The sequence below is a fragment of the Microtus pennsylvanicus genome, chromosome 22 (assembly GCF_037038515.1).
Source record: "Microtus pennsylvanicus isolate mMicPen1 chromosome 22, mMicPen1.hap1, whole genome shotgun sequence".
Classification (NCBI taxonomy): Eukaryota; Metazoa; Chordata; class Mammalia; order Rodentia; family Cricetidae; genus Microtus; species Microtus pennsylvanicus.
The window spans coordinates 3,213,335-3,230,293 of NC_134600.1; positions in this window are offsets into that span (position 1 = coordinate 3,213,335).

Sequence of the window (16,959 nt, forward strand, 5' to 3'; positions counted from 1 at the left end):
CTGAAACCACATTGAGAAGACATTATGCAGAAACATGGGTGTACGAACAGTTCATAGCTCGGGGGAACTATGAATAGCGCAGAGTAAGTCTTGTTAGAGGGTTCACGTCCTGGTTATTTAAAAGAACGGCTTTGGTGGCATTGATTCGTTCTAGCTCTTCTCATTTGCATATCCCTAAAATAAACTACGGAGAAACAATCCCACTCAAATTTTTGGAAAGGAATATTGACGAAGGTGCGCAAAATTAGGGAATGAAGCAGGGGCTGGTCCCAGCAGAGGGCAGATCTCCTTTGCCCGTCATGATGCTTTAACTCTAAGAAAATGCAAGCAAGCACCTATGTGATTCAAATTTCTGTATTCTATAGGCCAGTGTAACAGGGGAACATCTTGCTAGCTTCCCAGAAGTTTCATTGATAATTTTTTTGGAACAAAGTAAACAGGGTGTCACGGGTTGCTCTAATATTACACAATAATGTCAATTAAAGGTGATTATAGCACAATACTAGACACCCCAAAGTAACAGGAAAGTGTGGCTTTAAATCAGTTTTTATTTCTATATGGTTGTAAGTTTAATAAAATAAAACAGAATAAGAGTTTTGTCAAAATTTGAATATCTTCTTGTAAGAAATAGGATCTTTGAAGTGACTGGTGATGGACCCATTTATTAACACTTAAGTGATTAGGAAAATCTCTATTCCCATATATCAAAAGAGCAAGCTACCTTTTACACAGTCATAGTAGAGCTAGATGTATTGGCTCCTGCCTGTTTTCCTGGAGCTGTAGAGTTGGAAGCAAGAAGGTAACCATGAATTCAAGGCCAGCTTGAGATTACAACCTGAGAACCTGTCTCAAAATGCAATAAACAAACCAACCAACCAATAGAGTTTTGGGAGAAATGGGCAATACTTTGATGACTTTGGTGGACACTGACTGATGTTATGATATAATTTGAAGAGTAGGTGTGGCTCTGTACACGTTCATATCCATAATTACATACGCTGCTTATAACGTCCCAAAGATTGCACTGTAACCCGCTGAATGAGGCTGAAATTGTAGAACATCACACATATTCAAAGGGAAGTTTTCAAAGTCAAGGAGCTTATATTTCTAAGTACCTTTATGTATTACACGGGAGTATTTAAAACTGTGAAGGATATTCCTTGAGACCAGGATCCCTGTCTTGCCGTTCACATAATTAATTTAAGTCTCTGCATTTATTAGGACTTCACATTAAGTAGCAGGGTGAAAGTGAGAAATTACAACGGATGCAAAGTTTAAATTCCTGTGCACAAATGATGTCTCGTGGATTTATTTTTCACGGGAAAGCAATTACAAATGATCTCTTCTAAAATGAGTACAGGAAAGCGGTTAATGTTCTTACACAGTGTGTGAACCCTTACACAGTCCCTTCCCTAAACACGCTGAAACAAACGCCCTCACGTCCACCCCTTATGCTATTGACTAATGTGAATTCCTTTAAGCTAATTGTGACCAGTTAACAAACAAGTTGATTTCAGAATGTTGGTTATTCATACTCCATGCGAGTGGTGTAGTGGGTTCCAGGATTCTTTTACTCTGAATTAAACATTACATAGAGTATACATGTATCAAAACTTCTCTGTGCACCCACCCCACAAATATGTAAAATTTTATGCCGCTACAGATCATTTAAAATTACTAAATTAAAAAAAAAAACTTCAAAGAAGCTAGTGCCGTGGTATTCAAATGGGTCCTGTGAAGCAGTATGTTGAGGTATGTGGTGGGAAAATTAAGCCCATGAACAGCAGGAAAGATGTTGGAGCAACATATGCCAATGAAAGAATCATTTGCGATCTCTTAAATGAACCCAAAAGATAGTATTTTGGGCTTTTATACAAAAAGGAGGATTTGACTAGAAATTGTAAAATCTTTTAAAACTATAGGAAATCACTATGAATACATTTGAAATTAATCTGCTCTGGTTTAATTTAGATCTATCCTATTCATTTTCATTGATGGATGTTAATCACTCAGTGATTATTTCTGCGAATAAATTTTTTTGTCATAAAGTACGGGATAAACTTGAACTTCCGTGGGGAAAGGAAGTGATTTGAAGAAAATGCTAAGCTCAACTGATACATTTGGACAAACTTCTTGTTTCTTCCATCTATCAAATAAATTATTCAAATCAGCATCAAATGAATGTAAGTGCCTACTATTCCTCCGCTACTTTTTCAACACAGAGATGTGTTGCCTTTACTTAGTCCCTTGAGGACATGTTATTTAGGACAGAGTCATTTAGAGTCATTGGGGGCCAGTAATAATCTCCTGTAGGTCATCCTTGACTCTCAGTAAAGTACCTGACCTGAGAGAGGTCAACTAGCTTTGAACCTAAGATTTCTTTAAGTGACCAAAGGAACAGAGAAGTTAGCAGTAATCAGCCTATGTTATATGAGTTTGGGGGATTCAGTGGTTTGATTTCCTACCAATGAGAGGCTGAAGCCAGCGAGCAAATTAGAGATGGGAGTATAGCTAGTGTCAACGAGTCTTTGGTCTAATATATTCCAATCATCTTCATGTTCACTGTATTCTAAAGGGCCAAGAATAAAGTTTCCATAACTCGGTCACCATTGGAGGTAGCTTGCTTGAGCCTCGCCAATTCTGATGTATTTGTAAGAATCAACAGGTGTAAGCAAAGACAACTCAGCCAAACCACTGCCATTATAGCTCACATTAACTGAGTCACTGCCATATTGTACCAGGAACTTAGAACACAAATACTGATAACACAGAGGCAAACAGCTGGAATAAAATAACAGAGAAAATGAAATCAATGAATAAGTCCTAAATTTACTGAAAAACAATACTCTGGTTGTAAACTGTTTCCATTCCTTTTAGTTGTGACTTCCTGGGACTAACAGGAAGTGAGTTCTGAATTCCCCACCTTCGGATGAAGGGCCTTGACCATGAGCGAGGAGACAGCTGAGATGGTAGAAATTCTGTCTTTCTCTTCCACCTTCCTCACGGTAACTATGCTGGCAAACTAGAAAAGCAAGGATCTTTGGAGTGTTTGGTGTCTTGAGAACCAGGCGCCAAATATAAATCACATCCAAAGCAGACTTTAGTGAAGCCTAAGTTCTTTAATACAGTGGCTTAAGAAAGGACGTCTATATATGTACTTGAGGACGGCCTCATCAAGGTTTTATTCGAGCCTAGGAACACGACAGAGAATTCCTAGCTTGCCCTGTTACCTCTACCCTACAATTCTGTTCCATACTCAAGCAGTTAAGTAAGAGATTGCTCATGAAAACAGAAGGTAGCTACAATAGGAACAACATTGAAGACAGTGGTTTACGTTGTGACGAGGAACGTAGCTGGAAACCCAAACATTAACGCAGATGCTGGTACAACTGGCACAGAGATCAGAAACCAAAGGGGAGGGGGCAGTAAGAGCAGGGGGTCCGTATCGACTTCCAAACTCACCCCAAGGCCCTGATGAAAGATAATATGCACATAAAATCTTCATACTCAGGATAGGAAGAGGCAAAGAGCATGCGGTACATATTGACATCCAAGCCCACTACTCCAAGGTCTTGATGAAAATTAATATGCACACACAATCTTCATACGTAGGGCAGGGGAGGACAGAAGAGGAAAGGAAGTGGAAGTGAGCACGTTCGCTGGACTGAGTTTAAATTCTGAATTCGTCATATTTCAAACAGGCTACAACTGAGATATCTTGGGTAGGAAAATGACTGTTTTTATCTCAAGGAGCAAATATAGGTACTCATGAGTGAGCTGAGCTCAGCCGGAATATATAGAAGGATTTTAAATCTGTTACAACACATAGTCATCAAAAAGAAATCTGGAAGAAGGATAAGGTACTTATACACGTCAGATACTGAAATATATCATTCGCTAACTATATTCCCTTCCAGAAATGGCATAGTTTCTGCATATGAGTGTTAGGTCTCAGAGAGCAAAAAAAAACTGATAGAAAACCGGCTTTCTACTTATACAATATAAATTCTTATTACAAAGCTGGCCTTTGACAGTGAAACATGAACGCTCATTTAGGAAAAATAATTTAGAACATATGACCTGCTAGAAATATGTGACGTAAAGACTCAAAAGGTCTAGGTCTTTGCTCGGTCTCCTACGAGCTCTTGTATATGTCACATAACAGATCTGCAATCCAGTCTTTTAATTCGTGAAACGGGAGGCAAAGTATTTCAGATCTATCGCTAATCGCTATCATGGGAAGCACATGATAGCATGTGAGAAAGTACGTCTAAAAAATAAGGACATAACTTCAAAGTCCCAATTCACTGTCACGAAGATGACTTAGTGTGTGACTGTGGTCATTTATGTGACTACTTATGAGTGGCTGGCTCATGACGGTCATAGTAATCCCCAGTTTTTGTAACAAGTGAAACAAAGTTCTTATTATTGTACATGCTTCTTAGTCCAAGAAGGAGGCTGCCTTACATGGCTGTGTGGAGCCACAGGCCGACAAAATCTACATGATCTTTATTGTGGCTCTATCAGGATTGAGGATGGAGGAAAAAAAAAAAATCATCCCGAATGAGGTAACCCAGACTGAGGAAGACAAACATGATATGTACTCACGCATAAGTGGATATTGGAGCGTAAAATAATGCTACAATAAATATGCAATAAAATACATAAATAATAAAATAAATAAGAATACAATAAAATATGCTACAGCCCATAGATCCAGAGAGACTAGGCAACAGCAAAGGTTCGTAGGGTATGAATGGATCTCCCTGGGAAGTAGAAATGTAAGAGATTTCATGAGTGGACTGAGGGCCGGTGGGAATGGGAGCATGCGCAATCAGGTTGAGGGGAAAGGGAGGGAAATGCTGAAAGAGACTACTGGAAAGGGGGTGCATTTGGAGGTCAATAAAAATCTGGCAAAAGGGAATCTCCCAGGAATCCACAAAAATGCCCCCCACCTACGACATGTAGCCATATCAGATACATAGCCTGAACTGATCAGCTCCTGTGACCAGATTGGCACCTAGCCCAATTGTCACTAGAGAGGCTTCCTCTAGAAACTGATGGAAACAGGCAGACAGACAGTTAAACAAGAGGAGCTAGGGGAACCCTGCAGAAGAGGGGGAGAAAGGGTTGTAAGGACTAGAGGGATCCAGGACACTACAAGAAAACTCACAGTCTCAACTGACCTGGGCTCATAGGGGCTCAAAGAGACTGAAGCAACATTCAGCAAGCCTGCAAGGGACGGACCGAGGCACTTTGCATATATGTTACATCTGTGTGTTCTGCAACTCCTAACAGTGGGCACAGACACTACTCCTTATACTGGATCGGCTTGCCCAACCTTACTACATGTGGAGGTGCATAGTCTTACTGTAACTTGAGATGCCATAGTCTGTGGATATTCACTGGAGCCCTGCCTTTTCCTAAACAGAAATAAGCATGGGGGCGTGGATTGAGAGGCTGGAACAGAGGGTGCTGGGGGGAGGAACTAGAAGGAGAAACTGCAAAATAAATAAACAAATGTATTTAAGAAGAAAGGGGTGCCAATAGAATGTGCTGTGTTATGGGGGAGAAGGTATGTGGGGAATGTAAGCCCGCCCTCTAAGGTCATAAACTTCATTGTCATTCAAAGCTCATTGCCCTCTATATAATATGTAACCTTCAGCTAACTGCAAAGAACAAAGTGATTGGATGTATACAGAAGAAGAAAAGTAGATAATAAAATATTTACAATTGCTAATAAAAAGACACTATGGAAGAGGGGGCATATCTCAGAGGCAGAGTGTGGTTTTAGCATGTCAAGTTCAACATCCAGAATCAGAAAAGAAAAATAATAAATAAGACTCACAGATGAATAGCAATGTATTTTCAAGGTTATTTAATATGCATATGAATAAAGAATTGGAAAATAAGAAACAAAAATAATTCTTAAGGAAACAAGAGAAATGACAGGAAGATAGACATTGTAAAAGATGGCAGTGTGCCATGAGGGGTGTAGGACCCGCGGAGCCAAAGGCATGGAGAAAGGAGGCGCGCTCGAAGACTCAACAGTGTTTACGGAAATAAACCTCTGGCATTTTAGGAAATGATGAAATGTAGAAACTAGTGATTGTTAGAAACGAGACTCGAAATCATAAGAGATCAAAACCAGTTCTGTACAAAGACGTAACAGGGTGGCATTGGTTTTTAAACAGTTGGCATCCCAAGAAATTTTTCTAGACGCTGAAAGAGTTGGGATGAAGGTTTTACAAATGTACAAACCCTGAGAGCAAGCGAGGCTAACAGACCAGGAGGAAGTGAGACTCGGTGAAGAGAAGAAAGAGAAAGAGGAAAGGTGGCCCCAAATTTTGAAAAAAATTAAGAAGTAATTAAGGGCAGTAAAACAACAAGCCCAGGGAAAGCGTAAATATATTTTTAATTAAAATGTAATAAATTTAACTACACTTTCCCTTCCCTTTCCTCCCTCCAACCACATCTATGTAGTTTCCCACTCCACTTGCTTCGTTTCGAATTCATGAACTGTTGTTTTTTTCCTTTTTTAATTTATATATATGTAGAAAGGCTGCTTGTTCATTCCTGGCTCTTCAGCCCTGAAATAATAACACAGAAACCATATTATTTAAATCACTGTTTGGCCCATTAGCTCTAGCTTCTTATTTGCTAACTCTACTACTCCTTTGCATATGTGCAAAGGGCTTACTCCCCGGACACTTGCACCCCAAAGTCCATTGCCCACTCACCCCCATCCCCATTCACAACAGCCAGGATATTGAGTCAGTCTAAATGTTCTTCAACAGATAAATGCAAATGTAGTCCATATACACAACAGAGCACCGTTCAGTTGTAAAGAACAAGGAAACATGAGATTTGCAGGTAAATGGCTGGATCCAGAAAGATTATATTGAGTGAGGTAACCCAGACCCAAAAGGACAGGCACCGCGTATTCTTTTTCATTTGTGCTTCCTAGTTCCAAATCTTCAGATGGGCATGTGTAACTGGGAGCATGCTCAACCCAGGACATGCAAGTGAACTGGGGGTGGGGGGACCCTAGATGAGGAATAGAGGGTACAAATGATACAAAGGAGAAAATGGAAGAGCTTTAAGTAGAGGGTGAGAGAGGTCAATACAGAAGGAAAATGAGAAAGAAAATGCACAGCCATGAATGTTTGAAAAGCCATAAGGAATCAATCTGACTAAAATTATATGTAATGCGTATAAGCATATGTATCTTTATACAAAATATTTTAAATGAAATTATGCAACTTGAGCTGATAATTTTTGCCCCAAGGTCCGTTTACCATCTTACAAAAACTCCAGTACCAGGCAAGAGAAACGTCTTTTCCAGTTGTTGGTCAGTGGAGTCCTAGAGCCTCCCAAAGCAATATAAGCCTTTGCTGTTGCCTTTAGTTGTCTCTAAGAAGTTAAGGAAAGTCCATAGTGATGAAGACTCAAGGCACTTCGGACACAGGACTTCAAAGACTCAAGCTGGACCTGACCTCCCTAAGGTCCAAGACTCAAGCCTCCTCCCTAAGACCTGGCGTCCATAGAGACAGAAAGCGCTATTCAAACTGGCGAGGGAGGGGTGTCCCTAACAGCCCTGCCTTGCTGTGATGACTGTGAACCACAGCGATGACCAACACAGCAAGAGATAACCTCGAGGTGCAATAATTGTATTCATAGCTTTGTGGTAACTAACAGATGTCTAATTGGACTTAAGGCCTATTCACTAAGAGGGAATCCATGCTGGTACTAGCAATCTACAGACATTTCTGAAAGAATGCATACAAATGGCCAGCAGACGTGTAAGGTGAGGGCGGACATCATTAATTATCAGGAAAGTTGAAATCCAGATCACACTCATATAACCTCCTTCAAGCTATAATGGCTCTTACAAAAACAAAAGGCTCTGGGAAGATGGCTGACTATATATGTGTGCTTAACTCTTGCCGCACAAGCAGGAGGACCTCAGTTTGCCTCCCCAGCACTGATGTTAAGTCACAGCGCGGTCACACATATCCGTACACTCAGCACTGGGACATAGGTACAGGTAAATCCCTGGGGATGCTGTACAGTCACTCCAGATGAAATAGTGAGCTATAGGTTCAGCGAAAATCCCTGTCTCAGAGCATAAGGTAGAGAAGAACTGAGGAAGACTTCCATGCATGCATACAGCACGTATGTGTACATAAACATACACACACACACGCATCGCATGGGAGAGGAGGATAACACTGCTAACAAGTGTAAGTGGTGGCAAGGATGTGACAAAGGGAGACTCTTTACACTGTGTTGGGGAATACGTTATGACAGCTGTTTCTAAAACCACTTTCCAGGTTTCTCAAAAAGTTAAAGGCAGAACCACAGTAAAATCCAGCAATCCCAGCCGTAGGTATACATACAGAAATTTAATGAATATATTCAGGAGACATTTGCACTCATAACTATTGCATCATTATCCCAATAGCTATGAAATAAAATCCAGTTGACAAACAGAACAAGAAATGTGGTGCATACACAGTAAAATTCGACTTGGCCACTATAGAGAATGTACTCCCTCCATCGGTGGCAATATAGATAGGGCTGGAAATAATTCTGTTAAACAGTGAAATACAGCAGCCACGGTCCAGTGTGGAGGCTCCAATGCGGGGTCACATAGAAGATGACAGCAGAATTGTGTCTGCCAGAGCCTGGGGAGCATTGGGTGAAGAAAGGAGATGGGCAAACTTGGTCCATAGGTATAAAAAGACTTACTATATTCAAGTATAGAAAGAATTAAAATGTAAAATATAGAAAATTGCAAAATGTGTAAAATATCCAAAGTTTTTTTTTGGAATTACATGTAGAATATACTCCCCAAATATTGACATACTTTTTACAAGCTAAAAATGTCAGATTATCAAGATACCATTAATAAAGTAAAAATAAATGATAAAATAAGTAGACATTGGCAAGAATATAAATATAACGGTTCTTGTATTTTAAAATTCACAAATAGTACATTGAAATTCGTAATATAAACAGGCACACAGCATAATAGAAAGGCAAATAAAAGGCTGGGGTGATGGCAAACATAAGAACCAGTGGTCGAGTTCCAGAATCCACATAAAAAAGTCAGATGTTACAGCCTCATCTTGTAAGTCCAGCTCTGTAGAGATGGAGACACGGGATCTCTACAGCTTTCCAGGGACACAATGTATTGAAAGGAAAAAGAAAGGAATGTCTCTGCAGAACAAAACTCAAGGTTGTTCTAGGGCTCCCACAAAGGCATGGACACACTCACGCATGTACACACACACATATGCACACATGCACACACACAGACACACATGCTCATACACATACACGCACACACACAGACACACACGCACATGCACAGACACACATGCACATACATGCACACACACACACGCACATGCACACACATGCATGTGCACATATATCAATACGCATATGCATGCCCACAATAGATACAATCAAAAAATAATTAATTTTTTGTCTTCACTACAGAGAAAAATCTGAGTGTCTAGTAAATACATGGAAAGGTGTTCAACACCATTAGTTTCCAGAGAAAGTTAAGGCAAACCCCACAAACCCAGAATAAAACACCATTACATGGTGACCAGGATGACTAAAGTTTTTTTTTTAAATAAACCATAAGATCAGCATTACTGATTTTTTTCTTTGCCTCAGGCTTTAATATGGTTTGGCACAGCACTGTTGCTAATTCTGTCCTGATTTAAAATCTGGATATTTGGTCATCGTGGATTTTTCATTACTTTTTATTCTTAAAGGTACTTATTAAAGTATTATTTACCTTGATTTATTGCCCTTTAAATGTACCCTTAAATTCTGTGCCACAAAAGAGTACTGCATTTACTTCACCCTACTCCTCGCCTTACCAACTGGGTTATTTTGGTGATTAGAAGTTTCAATGAAGGAACGTTCTTTATTCCCCTCTCCCTCCCCCGCCTTCTCACACCCAAAAAGACTCTCTCCACCTTCCTGGCTTCTGCAGCAACTTCAGGTTGTTTGCTTTTATCTGAGGACCCGGAGCTAAGAAACACAGGAGAGAGAAGATGCGGTGTGTCCTTCCAGGTTCGGGTTACTCCACTAGGTACCATCGTTCCTAGTTCCATCCATTTACCGCAAATTTCCATGACTTCATTTTTCTCGCATCTGAATAGTGTTCCACTGTGTGTGTTGTATGAGCCACATTTTCATTAGCCGTTCATCTTTTGAAGGACGTTTGGTTGTTTCCTTTTCCTGGATATTGGGGCTCGGGTCTCTGTGAATACCACTGCATAAGTCTCTCTATACTGCAGTATTGAGTCCCCCATGGAGCTGTGCAGCTAGGTCACATGGTAGATTTATCTGCAGCTCTTTGAGGATTCTCCACACTGATTTCCAGCATAGCTGCACAAGTTTTCATTCCCACTAATGGTGAATAAGGGTTCCCCTTTCTCTATTTCCTCCCCAGCATTTTCTTCAGTTTTTCTTTTATTAATCTTAGCTCTTTTGACAATGAAATAAAAATCTCAAAGTTATTTTAATTTGTGTTTTTCCATAAGTGATAAAGATGATGAGCACTTTTTGAGATATGTCTTGTCCATTTCTATTGCTTTCACTGATAACTCCTTGATGACTCTCTGGATTCTTCATATATTCGAGAGTTATCCTGCCAGAAACACAGCTAGAACAGCTTGTCTCCCATTCTATAGGTCTCTTCATCACTAAACTAAGTGATTTTTATCTGTACAGATGCTTTATATTTTATGAGGATATTTTCAATTTTTATAGTCCTTGGTTCCTGGACAAATAAATTCAGAAACAGAGAGAAACTTTAATGAGGATGTTTGAAAAAGCCTTAGGTGGTTGTAGTATTTTATATTTACCTAAAAATTATATATATATATATGCAAATTCTATGTTTATACTTATATTATATTTATTATATACATGCTTATAATTATATATTTGTGTTTGATATATATTATATATACACATAAAAATATCAGTCTAAATATATATATAGCAAAAACTCCAGTGCCAGGCATGAGAAACCCCCTTTCAAGTTGTTGCTCTGAGTTGCCCAACAACTCCCAGACAACATGGGCTGTTGCCACTGCTCTTGGCTGCTCCCTGAATTTGAAGGTGAATCCCTGTGCTGAGGACACCACACACTTCAGACATAGGACTCAAAAGAGTCAAGCTGGATCTTACCTGAGTGCCTGCTATTGTCTCACTCCCCGAAGGTCCTAGGCAAGCTGCCAAAGGGGAGAACTGATCCCCAGGCCTTCTGGTGGAGGACTGACCATGGCGTGCCAGGCCCTAAAGGATCCACAAGCAACAGGAAGTAGTCTGAGACACTGGGCGTGTGTTGAGCATATATGAGACCTCAAAGCCAATCCCTACAGTGACACACTTCCTCCAACAAGGCCATACCTATGCCAGCAAAGTCACACCTCCTAATAGTGCCACTCCCTGTGAGCTTATGGGGGCCAGTTATAATCAAACCAGTACATCTATGCTATCTCACCAATACGGATGACTAAACAAGACCCAAACAATGACAGCACCAACGGCCATGTGATCATGAAAGGGGAAAATCTCACAGGGCCCCTCTACGAATGAAGAAGCTACAGGCAATGAAGTACTGATGAGAAAGGGAGAATTTTCTTTCCAATGAGCCCCTAATTGTTTTCTAAAATACCAAGTTGTCAGTCCTGAAATCATATATATTCAAAGCAGTACTAAATGGACTCGGTGGTGGTATTTACATATGTATGCATACATGTACATATATATATATATAATGCAAATAATAATAATAAAGAGGTCATGAATATGAAAGGGAGTGGGATGTGAGGGGGAACATGGAGAAGTTGGAGAGATGAAACAGAAAAGGGAAATAAGTAATTATAATTAAAAGTTTAAAAACTTTTTAAAAGTAACAGAATGCCATTGGGATGGCTACTCTTGCTGTCAAATTGACTACATCTGGAATTAACTAAACACCAAGCAACTTGGTACACCTGTGAGGGGTTTTTCTTAATGAAATCTTACGAAATAGGAAGGATCACCTTTAACCCCTATCTTTTGAGGTACGCAGATCTTGAATCTGGTCCACACCTTCTGGTAGCAGCCAACATAAAGGACATGGAAGAAGGAAGCCCTTGCTTCTTGTTTGCTTGCCCTGACTCTCACTGGCAAGCTCGTTCCTTGGCTGGCATCAGAGCCTGCTTCTTCGGGATCCCAGCATGCACTGAAGACAGCTGAGATGTTCAGCCTTATGGACTGAGCAACTGCTGAATTTTTAGATTTTCTACTGGCAGACAGCCATTGTTGGACTGGCTGGGTCAGAGTCTGCAAATCTACTCTAATAAATCCCATATGTATGAATATACATATTCATATATATATGAATATATATATAAGCATATACACACACATATATATACACATACATAGATACTCATTCTATTAGTTCCGTTCCACTAGAGAAAGCCTACTAAAACAACCACTGACAAAATAAAAGAAAGAAATCAAAACTTTCTAAAAATAAAACTGAATCAAGAAAGGAATGTCTCATAATCGCTTTACCCTAACAAAGCATTGCATGATTATTTAGAAAGAATAAAGCAGTTACCTAAGATAGTAAGGCAACAGCATGGTAGGAAGGGAAAATGGCAGAGCAAGAGCCAGCGATCGAACAATCACACGTCTCCCTTCGGAGCAGAACATCAAAGAGGGAGCTACGCCTGTATCTGACCAAAAACAGACAAATGTCAAAAGCCTGAAGGAATGTTTCAATTCAGAGGAAAACAAAAATGTGATTGTAGAAAACATATTCACTGTGTCTTAAGAGGTGAAATGTATTTCTTTGTAGGGCGATAGATTCCACTGTCGTTATTGGTTCTCTAAAGTTAAACTTTCCTTGAAATCCTGAAAGAAACTCTGTTGACCCATGCTTATTCATTTTATATATATAATGATTAATGCATAATTATAATATATAATTAAATCAATACAAATTGGTTAAATTTCCTTATATATATATAATTTTCACCTTCTATGAGACATTTTGCTGAATGCATTTGTTTCTGTGTCTTTGTCTAGTTTGCTATCAGGCTAAGATTAAGTCGAATAATGAGTTACAAGAGATTGCTTTCCTTTCCACTTTCTGGAAGGCTTACACAAAATTGATATTATTTTCTCCTTAATAACGTGATAGGACTTACCAATAAAATCAACTTTGGTCTGGAATCGTGTTAGCAGGAATGTTCTTACTACAAGATAGATTTTATTAGTGAGAATTTTCAGTGACTTTTGTTAGTCTGCAGATTTCAGGGAGTTTGTTCATTTAATCAAAGTTGCTAACTGATTATCATAGTGCTGTTTGATACCATTTACTCGTTATTTTACTGCCATCAGTATTTTTTTATATTTTTATATTTTTTATTCTGGTTATTGAGTAGTTAGAGGTTTGACACTTTAACTAACTTTGAAACACTAGATTTTAGACTCATTGTTATTTTTTTCTATTAATTTTCCATTTTGGACGTCAGAGTATTTTTATCAGAAGCTTACTATTCTCCATATTCTGCTTAGGTGGAGCTTCATTTATGCTCTCTCTATACTTTATAATTCTTTTTAAGTTGGAAGCTAAGAAATAGCCTGTTTTTAAATTTATAAAGACATTTTGTGCCAAGATTTTTCTCTTAATACTGTTTTACTCTGGGATATTTTTATTTTAACCAAGTGTAAAATAATTTCTCATTTCTCTTACACAGTTATCTTAGACCAACAGAGCTATGTAGAGATGTGTCAATGTCTAAACCGGGCAGTGGTGGCTCACGCCTTTAATCCCAGCACTCGGGTGGCAGAGGCAGGCGGGTCTCTGTGAGTTCGAGGCCAGCCTGGTCTACAGAGTGAGTTCTAAGATTGGCTCCAAAGCTACAAAGAAACCTTTTCTCTAAAAACCAAAAAGAGAAATGTGTCAGTTTCTAAATATTTGAGAGCGTCTAAAGTTTATTCTATTACTGACCTTTAATTCACAGTTCTCAGAAAACAGATATCACATGATCTGAATCAGGTTAATCATGATAAGGCAAAATACGGCCCAGAATGTGATCAATTTCAATCAGTTCTCTGTGCCTTTGAAAATAAGGTGCATGGCCCACAGTGAATTGAGCTATTTCCCCATCATTTCCTCCAGTTTGGTTTAAGCTGAAGTAACAACCTTTCCTTCCTTTTATTTTGCTCTACTCCTGTTACGGTCAACTGTCAAATTACTCATTTGAAAAAAATCTTTCAGATCTGGTGTCTCAATTCTAATCCTAGTAAACCAGGGGATGGGGAGTCCTTGCAAGGTCGCGCGTTCAGATCCCTGTCCTCCTCCATAAGAGCTTTCTGAAGTCGGGGTCTAAAGAGCACAGCTGCAGAACTAACTGGGTTCTGATTCCCCGCTTCAGGGGCAGGTCAGCTGGAGTTGATGGCCGAGGGGGAGAGGAGGTGAACAGAAGGTACAAACGGTTGTTCTGCTGTTGTGTTCTCAAATGCTGGGTATCCACGTTTTGAGGGAGCGTGTTTCAAACCCAGAGCTGTTCAAAGACACAACAGACACCTAACCTAGGTGAGGCACCGCTCTTATCTCACGGTTTGGGTCAGGGGATGACCACATGATTCTACTAGAGCTAATGAACTCCAGGAAGCTGTGTTTTTTTTCCCCAGTGGGCCCAAGAAAGACTGCCCACAGAAATCAATACAAATAGAGTCAACATTAAACAGGCGATAGAAGTCCACATGACAAGCTTCATCCCCAAACTGTATGCACTATTGTTTCCAGCCATGTCTGAGCTGTGTAATTGTTATATCATGTAATGTCTCCTATTAAATTCTTTAGAGTATGTGATCGATTACTACAATCCAAAGGAGTCCTCATTTATAATATTCTACCAAATTGTTTTAATTTTCTCAACAGAATGGGAAAAGGAAGGAAATAAATATCAAGATAAATATTACCAGATTGAAAAATGTTAAAGAAAAAGGTCATAGGAACCCAAAAACTAAAACCAGGAAGCCTATAGCAAGGACCACTGAAATATTCCCAATGGCAATTTTTTCTGCCCAATAAAAAGCCCAGAAGATGAAAATAGCTGACCACCATTAATATGACGATATCACCATGACTGATGATACGGAAGTCTGTGGCTAGGAATGAAGAATAAACCCAATTCTAGGTGTTATGCAGTCAGTAAACACAACACAGATATGGAGAAGGAAACCAAGGATTTCTCTGTGAGCTATTAAGAGGAAACTTAGCAGTGCAAAGCCAAAACAGCACCCAGGGGAATTAGATCAGGATAATCAATTGTTTTATACTTTTCTGGTGATCACAATAAAAGACCTGAAGGGTAGAACATTATGAGGAAGATGTTAATGATCAAATAATATGTGCCTAGGCATACTAACAATGAAGCACAAAGAGCATCCACTCCTTGTCTTGCAGCTACCAATATCACACTTAATATTCACAGCCCAGCTTTTCCATGCAAACATTTCTTTATCAAAGGCAATGGTAGAACATGATGGTTTCTTTATCAGTCTCTTCATGGGACAGCAGATGCTATGGGAGAGCATACATACATGCATACATGCATACATACATACTTATGTAGAGAATACAGTGACCACTGCCCCCGACTCATGACATCCCACATGATCTTCAAAGGACTGAACACGCATGTACTCAGAAATCACTTTTACAGGAAAAAAAAAATTAGGAGGATACTATTGTGCCCGCTTTACAGATTGAGAGAAACTGGAACCCACAGCCAACCTGAAGAACCTGTCAGAGCCACAGGTGTAACCCAGAGCCTAAATGTTAGTTGGACAACCAAAACGCGTGCTAATCTCCAAAAATGTGTGTTCCTCTTAAAACGGAGAATAGGTGTATAGATAAAATATCTGCACATAATGTCCCCTCTCCCCAAAGAAATGTCAGACAAATGTAAAGGGGGATTAAGGGGTAACAATGCTGACAGGCAATAGTGTATGAACATGATTTAATAATTTACATTGGTTTTGAAAACACGAAAAATAAAAAAGAATTATTATGTCATTGCCTTTCCCCCAAAATTGTGCTTCTCTGAATTGAACAAGCCATACCTGCAATATTGTGCATAATTCCTCAAACCATGATTTAAGGTGCAATTTGACATCCTTGAACATGCTGAGACTAATTCAAGTTGAGGAAGAAGGAAAAGAAAAATAAAAAAAAAGAAGTGGATGTGAGATTAAAGATAGAAACGCATAGAATGGATGCAGTGCATTCTTTAAAAGCAGGACAGCCTGTTAGCAAAAAAAAAAAAAAATCGAAGCCATTTGCCATTGGCCAACATAATGATTGCAATGTATCTGTAGCTCCATCAATTTCAGAAAGGCCCTATCTTAATGCATTCCTCTCATTTTACAAAAAGAAAATTAGGCTAGGAAGAGCAAAGGACCACCATTCATAGACATTCCTTTAAGGATGTGGCTTATAGGACATTGTCCATGTTGCAGGAGATGTCCTCATACCTGGGAATAGGTGGACACAAAAATTGGCGTCCCAAGTTTATTATTTTTAAAATAAAACTACATGAAATCTAGGGTATAACAGTATTAGGGTAGATTTTGGCCAAGCTAGGGGTATATATGACCAAAATAGGCCATATGAAATTCTCAAATTATTAAAAAAAGTCTCCCCAAAACTTCAGTGATGGAAGGAAGTTTCCACCACTTTACACAATTTAAAGGCAAAGTAGATGCTGTATTTATTTCTAGAGCCATCATTTTGATCTTCCTGGTAGACTGCGTCCAAGGTATTTATTTAGTGTGATTGTTTCAAAATTGTTGATGTAAGTTATATTAATTGGAAGACTTCATCATCCCTAGGTGGTAGATCACTTCATTGTTCTA